The following is an 11,829-nucleotide window of genomic DNA, read 5'->3' on the forward strand; positions in this document are numbered from 1 at the left end:
AAAGAGGGAGCTATTTTATTGACTTTTCAATGTCAGGTGATAAATAATTTTTTTGTTTGAATTTCGCTTTAAGCTATACGAGGACTAATTCCGCTAGCCGTCCTTAATACAGCAGTTTAAGACCCACCGACAACTGTAGGGCTACTATTTTAAGAATGAATAGTGGGATTTACCATGACTTTATAACGCCCCCTACGGAGACTTGTACAATTATCAAAATTAAATTCCATAAAGCTTCTTTATTTTGTATTCTATATGATTATTTTATTTAAGATTTTATATTGCACGTCTAATAATATCAAAGACTATTAACTAAAAAATAATAAGTTTTAGATATTTCAAGTTTTAATTTATTCTAATACTCGAGTCATCATTCAAAAGTATCATCTAAACTTTTAAGTACGTGTTATAAATGTATCCAGGTATTTATGTAAACTATACAATATATTGTAAAAAAATCATTTTTCAGAGTGAATAAAACGAATCAAACAACAAGAAATTAGAAATGAATTTTTTTACATTTTATTTTTCCAGTAAACACAAAATCAAAGCTAACAGAATGTTCTCGCGCTTTCGTAAAGTGCATTTTTTAGTTGACTAATACAAAACCAGAGTTCGATTATTTAATCTATCGTTTCTTTCTTCACTGAGAGAGCGCGTCCTGGTGTTAGCGTACCTGGAGGGTTTATTATTCGCGTCCCGCTGTCACAAAATTTCTATCACACTTTAAGAAAATGTATCCGCTAAAGAGAGGACAGTAAAATTCTAATATCTGTCAAACAGTTGGCAATGAATACTTTTTTCTAGCTGTCTTTCCTCTAGTTCAAAATAAAAGACTGCTGAGCTCACAAGGTCCTTACTTAGCTTTACGCTAAAATTCTGAAACAAACTAGAATACCTTCACTACATTCTTTCACGTGCCTTCAAACACACACCTAAGATTATTTATCATATTTTTCGTGATGACATCTTTGGTTGATGAAACAAAATACACTTCACTGTAACCTTGGCTTTACAAAAAGAAACTTTCGGGCCCGGCATGGCCAAGCGCGTTAAGGCGTGCGACTCGTAATCTGAGGGTCACGGGTTCGCATCCCCGTTGCGCCAAACATGCTCGCCCTCCCAGCCGTGGGGGCGTTATAATGTGACGGTCAATCCCACTATTCGATGGTAAAAGAGTAGCCCAAGAGTTGGCGGTGGGTGGTGATGACTAGCTGCCTTCCCTCTAGTCTTACACTGCTAAATTAGGGACGGCTAGCACAGATAGCCCTCGAGTAGCTTTGTGCAAAATTCCAAAACAAACAAACAAACAAAGCACCTTTTTCTTTAGCTAAATTATGAGTTATAATTAAGGAGTTTCTTTGAGGAATTATGAACATGATAATCCATGTTAAAAGCTGTGCCTAACAATCGATTCTGCACATTAAGCTTTACTCTAACTGTAACTAACATAGAAATATACGTAAATAACAATAAGTATCTATTTCCCTTAACTTCTTCAGCACCTTTATTTTGTACAATGTGTAACCAAAGTCCATCGTTTTTTTGTTATCTGATCTCTAGAACATGGCGTGTATAACATTCAACTTGTTACGTAGTATTCTTTATCTTTGACGAGTCTTCTCTTTATTCCGTTACTTACGTTACGTATTACTAATTCAAATAAGTAAAAATATAAATTTGAAAATAGAAGCTAAATAAATGTTGATACGTATTAAATTTATGATATTCTTTTTTAACAGAAATATACATTAATACAAAAATTACATTTTATGAAAACGGTTACCACTAGTAGTACAAATGATGGATTATATACAACAGTTTTACAAACTTACTGACGTTAATACTGTCACTCCTCCTTAAGCTAGTTAGTTTGATAGGCTGCACATTCTTATAAGCTGACTTTTTCCGCCGAAATTGATTTACTAAAGTTGAACGGTTTGTAAAGTTAAAAATCTATAAATGTTGCTAGTTAAATTGTGTAGTCTTCCGATTAGTTAGAGCTAATCAGAGTTGTATCTTTTGAGGCCTATAGCACTCTAACTGTAGGTGACTATCAATATTCTTCTTGTATTACTGTTTCACGGTTTTTATATGAATCACGCGAGTCATTCGAAGTTTCAAGAATGTTCAAGCACGTTTTTATAAGATATGTTGTTGATTACTACTTTTAAGAAACTTCTACAAATTTCTAGAAGTGGGACTTGCACAATACACATCCAACAATATACGTCACAGGAAAAAATAAAGCTACGGAAGCAAGCGTATTTAACCATAATAAACTCACGCTATGGAAAAACCAGTACTTTGTGCGATTTGATTCTGAGTAGAAAAAATGCAAATACTAATGAAATTAAAGTATTTCTGCTTTTAAAATTTGGTCGTTCCAACTATTTTATGATTGGTCGTGTTAAAATGGTTTCAAAATACAGACGAAGTTTCTACTTCTGCTAACATTACGACCAAAAATAAATAAGATCATAGATGTTCTTCAAGAATGACTCTACTGACAAAATTTTATCAACATATAATTTTATGTGTATGTTTTCCTTCTATCTAATGCAAAGTCGATTTTCAACTAAGTGAAATGGAGGCATACTGTTAGAATTCCATTACTATTTGTCTTTCCTTCAAGCCTTCATTTAAGTCATGTTGTCTGATTCTTTTATATATTGTTAATCATTTCATTTGTTATTCTTATAATCTATTGTAACAGTTATTTGGTGTTTTTTTGAAACAAAACTAATCTTATCATCCATTACACAGATATTTGTTTGTTGAACGTGTTTTATAAAGCAAGAGATGTAAGACCTATGGGTATCTCAAACAATGTTACCGTTTCCGGAAGTGTCCATATTCGTATGTTTGAGTCACGTATATATTTGTATGGCTCTTATAATTGTGGTAAACTTTATAGACACAGCTCATAAAACTCCCACAGATAAAGTATTTGTATATCTTTGTAAAAGAGATGCGATCTGACAGACACCTAGAGATTTCTGAAAGAAAACAGTAGCGTGGGTTTTGTAATGCGCCTTGTTTTCTATTGAAAAGACGAATATCTACTTTTAAAATTTCGTGAATCTTTTACTTTGCTTTGTGTTTTCAGCCTTTTACAGGGTTTTTTCCTTTTCTCTAATAGTCTGATTAAGTTTTCTCTTACATATCGTCCAATTAAATTTAAATCAGTTTTTTCTTTACTGATAAAATTTATTTTTACAACTTTTATCACCAAAGTATAAGTTTCTATAAATATATCTCTTTTTGCTGTAGTGTTCATTCGAATTTTGTCTCTATCATCTCACTGGCAAGGTCTCGAATGCATTTTTTTCCTTTCACCGAAAAATACTAACATCTGTACAGTTTATCAAATTACATGTTTTGTCTGTATTGAGGGTAAAAACCTACTAGATATACTCAGTTCTGTATTGATGAATTTACTGTTTCTTACATCTGACCCGATTTATGTTTCTGATGGTAAATAATAATGATAAATTAAAATAACGATGATTTTAAAAATAAAGTGTAGTTATTTCTCGAGGCCGTTAATAGAGTAGTGTCGCATATTTTATTGCATACATTATTAGTAACACATGGGCAATTTAATTTGTTTCATACAAGATTTATGAAATTATTGCAAATGTCTCAAGACAGTAAAATTTTTCCGACGACTTTATTAGGAAATGGCAAAACTTTATAATAAACTTTTATTTTCTAAAAAGCGAGTTCTCTATCAAAACCCTGGGGAGTATTCCGTGATGTGTTTCTTAGTTAACTAACTGCTACATTTCACTCTATCTTTTAGTGAAAAATCTAGTTTAAGCGGAAGATGGTCATAAGGATCCAAAGGACTATGAAGACCTTTATAGAAGAATATAAGGGTATGAAATATTTTTATTTCTTGAAATCCATATGTCACTGTGTTGTGGAGTAGAGAGTGTATAGTACTTCTCGTGATTTATGGCATACGCACGTTTTAATGACGTCACGACAGTACAAATTGCAACGTGAAAGCTTCTCTTATGTGACGTCATTTTAGTGTGTAATTATTACCTGACAAGTAACTCTACTGCACCGTGGTGCGAGTGGTTAAAAGAGATGAGTCCTCCAGGTTGTCTTCGTTTTCTTTTCGGGGATATAGCATACTTCAAATAAAATCAAGTTTCCGATTGTGGTTGAGTCGTGGAGGACCTAAAGATTTCACAACTGAGAATTTCAAATTGGTAAAACGAAAATATGATCAAGCAAACCAGTTCTGTGATGGTTTTAAGAATTGTCTTAATTTGTTAATTCAGTTCTTTATTTGAAACTATATCATCAGTTAATAGTCTATAACTGAAAATTTCAATTTGTCAAGCATTCTGAAAGTATGTTAAACGGTCATAATTTCGGCCCCAAAACCACAATCTAGGTAAGAAACAAATCTACAATATAAAGAAGTTCACCACTACTGTCTTAGTGGTTAGCTTATCTGTAAACATGAAGGTCCCTTATTCGTGTTCGGTTGCCGCAAAAATCGTGCTTCAAACTTTAGGGCCGTCACATCGAAATAATGAATCAGAATAGCCCAAGATTAATTGGCAAGTGTTATCCAATTCTAATATGTGTTAAAAATTAGGAAAGACCAGCGAAAATAGCGCTTTGTAGCTTTGCTCGAATATTCTTAACAAACTATACGAAGTGAGACTAAATGTATTAATTTTATACATATCATAAGTTACCTTACGAGTATGAATTAAGCTCAATCTATTTGCATATTACTGCAGATTGTTGTAACTTTATGGGAAACATATTCTGATTCAATATGATATCTGAAGTTTACTTTTTAAAAGTTACCATTTCGAGAATAACATTCAGTATCAGTACTGCTGATGGGGGAAATAACGTAGTATATGGTTTCATTCGAATTTTAGCATAAAAAGCAACTATTTTTTATCTGCACATTTTGTTTTTCATATTTTAACTGTTTTAAAGAAGGCACATGCCAGTAGTTACATAGTAAACCTGAGCTTTGTGTGGAATTTTACTCGTTTAGGTTGTGGCGACTCTCGATTTTTGCCTTGCTATGGTTGTTAACGTTCTAGTTATTACTGTGTGTTTTCTTCTTTACGTGCATTATTTTCATTTTTCTATAATCGACATCTCGGGAAACAGATGTAGATTCCAGTTGTTCTGTGTTACACAGTTGACATATCAACTTTAGACGATACGTTAAAAACCCTGATGTCTGTCATGCCCCATCTTTTTCTCGCATGCTGTATACTGCAGTATATTTAGAATCTGAGAACGGAGAAAATTAAAGTAATTTTATTTTCTAAATACGTTATTCACACGTGTGTAGAATTTAACATTGAACAATTCTGTATATATTATGCTTTAATTAAGATAATTTTGAATCTGTCAAGGATTGTTGCGTGTAAGTACAGTGAGATACCTTGATCCAGTGACCAAAACACTCTTAACTTAAAACCTTTGGAGGATTTTTGTGTAGGCTATGAATAAATATACGAAATACAGAAGTACAAATTTCAAGTGTAGTTGATCTCTCAATAATATATACAAATAGAGAAAACAGGACTTAAATATTATCATGAGAAAACTGTTTGAATTGTCTAAGTTAACCGAGAATTTGGAAAAGGATATAATCTGCATTTTGTAAAATACAGTATTACAAATCATGTACTTTCATTTGTCAGTAAGGCAATGGCGACTGTTAACTTAATTAATTAATGTAATTAAGAATAAAATATTGGAACAGCCAGGTAATGTTCATGAAAACACATCTATGATTTAAGTGTTAAATATTACAAGTAGAAATAACCAATTCGTCTTAGAACGAGAATATCATGTTTATTAATTATACCTACTAATTTATTTTATATTTACTCTTTTTTTATTGTGTCAAAGCTGGGATATTTTTGAAATAATGAAACCAATTTAGGCGAGGAATTCATTGACTGTGAAGAATTTTGTAGAGTTTTTTTTTATATTGTCTGGAGAAGGTTTCTGATCTATGTATATATTGCGTTTGTAATTAATTAATCGCAAAGCTACAAAATTCGGTATTTGTTCTCAGCCCACCATGAATATCAAACCCCGCTCACTAGAATTGTAAATTCCGAATGCATACCGCTGTGCCACGTAGGAGTCTATTAGAGTTACCCAATTTTTATAACTTATTTATTTCATCTTCAACTTTAGTTAAACTTTAAAAATAATCAAAACCACAGTGCAGTGACACATTGTTAATTGCAAAATTAGTTCTCTAAGTCATGTGTTTTTTGAATTTCAATTTTTAAAACAATATTTTAAATAATTAAACATGTAAATTTATAAATTACTGATTAATTTATGTGTGGCTATATACATATAACAACTCATTTTTCCTTGGTCTGCAATATTAAAAGTAACTACTAAGTTGAAACACTGTTTTGATCTATTGCAATGGCGGTGACGAAAGCAATTTTAATTGCGAAAACTACCTTCGACTAATAAAATCAGTTATGTTATATTCTTGTTATGTAGTCTAGCAAGGTGTATCCTTAGGAATACCTAGCTGAAACCCTCTTATATACTATATAGCTCTAGTTATTACATAACAAAATACTTATGTTATAAAACTGTGTTTAGGTGATTATTTTAATTAGTTAAATGTGTTGTTAAAGCTAGTAAATAGGAGTTAAAGATACTAGTTGGTTTACTTCTATATAGTTTATAAAGATGTGTATAGGTTGAATAAGCGGTTTGATTCTTGCTTTGTAGTTTCAAAAAGTGAATAACGGTTGAAGAAACTAGTTGAGTTCCTGTTCAATGGTCTTTTAAAGTATGTAACTTAGGGACTAAATAAATTAACTAAATTTCCTTAAGTGGCATAGGTCAAATTTTATACTTTATTATCAATGTTTAATATTAAAATGTGTTATAAATGTAAGAAATATCGTACTTATACAATTAAAAATTTTAAGATATTAAATCAAGACATCGTTAAGCTTAAAGAATTATACATTTGTCTATTATTAATAACTTACATTTTCAGTTTTCTCTCTGTTTTACGCAATCGATACAGTAAGTAAATCAGTTTTAAGTACGACTCTCTCTTTTAAGATCCGACTGAAGTGGTTCTCAAGCACCATTCCTCTTGGCTTCAAAACCTGCAGTTGTAAGATATCCTTGATAGATGGTAGAGGTAGCTCTCATTTCGATGTTTTATTGCTCTGTAGAAATATACATGTCATCTTCCAGTTCTTGATATTTAAAGTATGTGGAACACAGAAATTAATCTGGCCTCAATACCTGACTATCTTTTAATTGAATAGTAGGGTTAGGTGTTCAATTGTAGTACTCCCACATTTCAAAATGCTAAGTGTGTTCAGTGCCCCTTTGGAAGTTCAAAAGTCAGTACATTTAATTAACCTTGCGAATAATACCAAAATAGGTTTTCAGTCATAGCTAACACTACTTACCGAAATTCTATATAATGATTAAACAGGTTTTTCCTCATAGTTGCTACTACTTACTAAATTTTTGTGTGATGATTTTTCAAGTATTTCTCGTATCTGAATAAAATGATAGAAAATACATTGCTTTAGATTTAACATATAAGAAACTAAAATAAAAAAAAGTTTTTTGTTTCTCATTTTGTTGAACGGCAGTGTTATTTATATTACTTACCTAAATGCTTCAGTAAAGTTTGGTTTGTGTGCCCAAACTGCTGTTAAAAATATCTTCCTTCATTTGAGTTACTATATTCATGTATCTTCTTTCATACGAGATATTATGTTGATACACCTAATTTCAAGCGAGATATTAATTTAAGGCCTCCGACTTTGTATGAGGTATTATGTTGACACATCCGCCTTCATATGAGATACTACATTTGATGGTGTGGAATAATGAAACATCATGACTGAATACACTTGGCTAGTAGAATTGAATGGAGGGAGTTGTATTTGTGACAAGAATGTGTGGCACTATTATTGGTGGAGGGTTTTCGTCTGGTAATTTGCATGAAAGACTCATTGCAATGAATTATTTCCAATGGAGGAGCGGTAGGACACTTGTGGTATGCGCAAAAAAACATTTTTGCTTATGGAGGGCAGCACTGAATGAGTATAGCTATTTAAGTGAAAGGTAATATACGGAAAAAATTCATTGCAATGAATAAAATATGTATACATTTGCAATATGTAATAATGAAGTCATTTTGCGAATAAAATCAATAAACTGGTAATTTTCAGTTTGAGCTAATAAATTTCTCATTTCTACTAACATGTTTACAACTCTGCTATTTTTTTCTTCTACCCAAGAAGGAAGTGAAATACTGTCAAAGTTGGAAGTATTATGCAGAAAGTGTAAAGACATCTTGGTCCACATTTCAGTAGCCAGTGTATGAGATTTACTTAACCCTTGTTTGAAAATTCAGCAGGATAACAATCCATAACTTGGTTTCCTCTGTATGAAATTATTTGAAAGAAAAGGAAAGAATTGTGTTTGTGTGTTTTCTTATAGCAAAGCCACATCGGGGTACTTGCTGAGCACACCGAGGGGAATCGAACCCCTGATTTCAGCGTTGTATATATCCGTAGACATACCGCTGTACTAGCGGAGGGCGAAGGAAAGAAATTGGGATGTAAAATTTACAAAGTGATCAGCTTAATGTCATATACTTTTTTAGTTGGAAAGTTTTTAAAAACTAATGAACGTAAAACAAAAAATAAACAAAATACCAGCATACAAAAAAACAGTTAACTGATTATTGAAGTAATATACTTAAAGTAATACCCGCTTATTAATTAGTGTTTTGTTCCAGAAATGATCTTTTTATCTCTAATATTTTACTACTTAGTACAAATTTATATTTAAATCACTATATCATTTTTTTGCAACTTTTCACAAAATGTTAAGTGCTTATTCTTTGGATTCAGTCTTCTGAACAACTCACATACAGAACCCCAAACCAAAGAGTGTCTACCATATAGAATTTAACACACTTTTCTTTAAGTTTTAAATGTAGAAAAAGCTCCTGGTGTACATATTACATTAAAACTTACCCTTGGCCAATCTGTTTTATCATAGTATATTTTTATAGGAATCGCCCATTGAAACAATACTTTTTAACTTTTTCATGATTTTTTCATTTGCTATTTTCTTTTTCTTTGACAAAATATCATAATATAACAATTAGCATGCCATGCAAATATGCGTTTGCCAACAAATATTACTTTTAATAATTGCTGTAAAGAACATTCGACATTGCACTATTAAATTTATGACCAAAGTTGAATCTACTTAAACAAAAGATCAATGTTATGTTTCACAGGCAAAAAGATTCATTATGAAAAACGCTCATTAATCAGGACCGTATACACATTTACAATTATTTAACATGTTTCGTGTTTTACAAGTATAATAATTTGTTGTAATTTTCTATCATTTATTACATGTTGTATAAGTAATTATTACTTAGCATTTTCAATTCCTTATGTAACTTTCCGCAGCAGACTTTTAGTAAAAATTAGGTATGTTTTCTATATAAATTATCATAAATAAATACTTTTTGTTTTTTTTAACAGGAGACAAGAGAAGTTGCCACGACTTACTATGAATATAACTCGCATTACTGAACGTAACATAGATGAGATGATACTGTCAACAAGTTTAATGTCCGAAATTTTCAACTTTGTGATAACTGCTGTATATATTTTAAATTAGTTGGTTTTAGAGTTATTCTGTTCCAATTCTTCCTCATCACTACAAGTCATCCTCTACGATAAGGTGCTAAATGTTGGTCAAGTACCATCTTTACTACGATTATTTTAAAATTATGTTTATGTTTAACTAACAGATGTTTGTATAATAACTAGCAGGTGCTCGTTGAAACAATTCAACTGTTGCGCAGTTGGTAAAAATGTTTTGGTTTTCAAGCAATGGGTGCATGCAGCACAATATAGAGCGCCCAAGTTCGCTAAGTAGTTGTGTAGATTTTCCAGCTGGATTCCGCTGTTTCTGGTCATTTTACTGAGCGCAAGAAGAGGCCTCTACCGAGGTGAGCATTTTTTGACAGTTGTCGTTTCTATACGAAGTTTCAAAGGGATTTTATTCAATGCAATTTATTCGACATGATACAATAAAATAATGCATGAATAGAATACCAACATGAAAAAATTACATCTTTAAACTGTTACTTTCATTTGGTCGACAAAATAAGTCCTCTTTTTCTGTTGTTATTTCTTTCTTTTTTTCATAAAATTTCCTCATAAAACAAAACATTTTTAATAAGATATATTTTTCTCGGATTGACTGCCTCCCAGTGAAACAGGATAAGTCTTCACATTGACAATGCTAAAAATCAGTGGACACAGCATATAGCGTGATGTGGGTATGCTATAAGATCTTTGATTGCTTATATTTGTTTTGCGTTTGAAACTGGTTCTATGGCAGATCGTAAACGCGGCAGGATAATTCTGTTACAAAATAAGAACTTTTCTTAATCAAGTACGTAGTTCTTTCATAATCTGAAATATTTAAAACATTTAATTATAAAAAGTCGCGCAACCGTAACAACGCAACATGGGCCAAAGATTGATTGATTTCAACGGTGCACATCTTTAACAGCTCTAGCGGCACGAGTTAACAAACATAACGACCTTGCGCGGCTTTTGCAACACTTCGTGACCTTCCAGTAGTCCTCACATAATTAACCTCATTTAATCACAATAACAATATTGTTTTCCAGCACTGCATTAGCAGGTCTGGTTACTTATAGAAAGCAGTTAAACTCAATGAACCCAAATATTCTTGTTTTAATTATATTATCTATTTCTGTCAAGCAACTATTGTTAGTTTCTTCATACACCCTCAAGTCCTTCCTGCATATCCTAAAAATAATTGTTGAACATTTACTTGTCTGATTTAATGGCTCCTCTGCAGCCTAGGTAATGACATGTGTTTGGATTCTATCACTAAAGCTGTTGTCACTTTTAAGATCTATTTACTTTGGTTGAACGTAAGAATTCTTATATTTTTCATCTCATGTGCTTCACTACAATGCTTCCAATCTCAGTACCATTCTTGTATTTTAGTTCAACACATGGCTCGGCATGTTAGGGAGTTCGATTCGCAATTTGAAGGTTGCGGGTTCGAATCCCCGTTTACTGAACATGCTCACCTTTTCAGTCGTTGAGGTGATATAGTGTGATGGTCAATTCCACTATTCACTATTAAAAGAGTAGCCCAAGAGTTGACGGTGGAGGGTGATAACTAGCTTCCTTCTCTCTAGTCTTCCACTGCTACATTAGGAACAGCTAGCAAAGATAGCCCACTTGTTACTTTGCGCGAATTTCACAACAACTTACAACGCTAAAAACCGGGTTTCGATACCCGTGGTGGGCAGAGCACAGATAGTCCATGGTGTAGTTTTGTGCTTAATTCAAAACAACAACAAACAACAACCAGTCTAAATATACTATTACTAAGTTTTCAATTTATAAACATATTCTTGCGTCTATAACTTGGATTCGTAGAGAAAGCGGACTGTCTAACTATTTGAATGATGGTTAATTGTGGATTTAGACCTTTGATAGGATAGAGTTCTTTGATCCAATGCTAACTTAGCATGTTTGTTACCACAAAATAGCTAAAATCAGCATCAAACGGGCCATCATTACAAGTGGTGTTCGAATCATTTTGTCCCCCTCTACCCCAGTGGCTCAACAAAAAATTAGCAGACTAACAGTGCTAAAAATCGAATTTCAATGTCGATTGTGCAGTTGCACGCTAAACAACCGACCGATCAGCCAATTGAATCATTTTGTAAATACGAAGTTGCCG

The 11,829-nt window shown here is 32.3% G+C and overlaps 1 long non-coding RNA gene across 2 annotated transcripts; it reads right to left on the reverse strand.

Annotated features, from left to right (window-relative positions):
- Positions 1-3,980: 3,980 nt before the first annotated feature.
- On the reverse strand, positions 3,981-7,897 carry LOC143228052 (uncharacterized). Of its 2 annotated transcripts, none has more exons than XR_013015164.1 (3): positions 7,672-7,897; positions 7,029-7,556; positions 3,981-4,191 (listed from the first exon to the last, which is right to left on the reverse strand). It is a non-coding gene; the product is annotated as an uncharacterized LOC143228052 (long non-coding RNA). The 2 variants fall into 2 exon arrangements; XR_013015163.1 differs by lacking the exon at positions 3,981-4,191 and adding an exon at positions 4,864-5,280.
- Between the last annotated feature and the right edge of the window lie 3,932 nt (positions 7,898-11,829).

Source organism: Tachypleus tridentatus, chromosome 10 (assembly GCF_004210375.1).
Source record: "Tachypleus tridentatus isolate NWPU-2018 chromosome 10, ASM421037v1, whole genome shotgun sequence".
Classification (NCBI taxonomy): domain Eukaryota; kingdom Metazoa; phylum Arthropoda; class Merostomata; order Xiphosura; family Limulidae; genus Tachypleus; species Tachypleus tridentatus.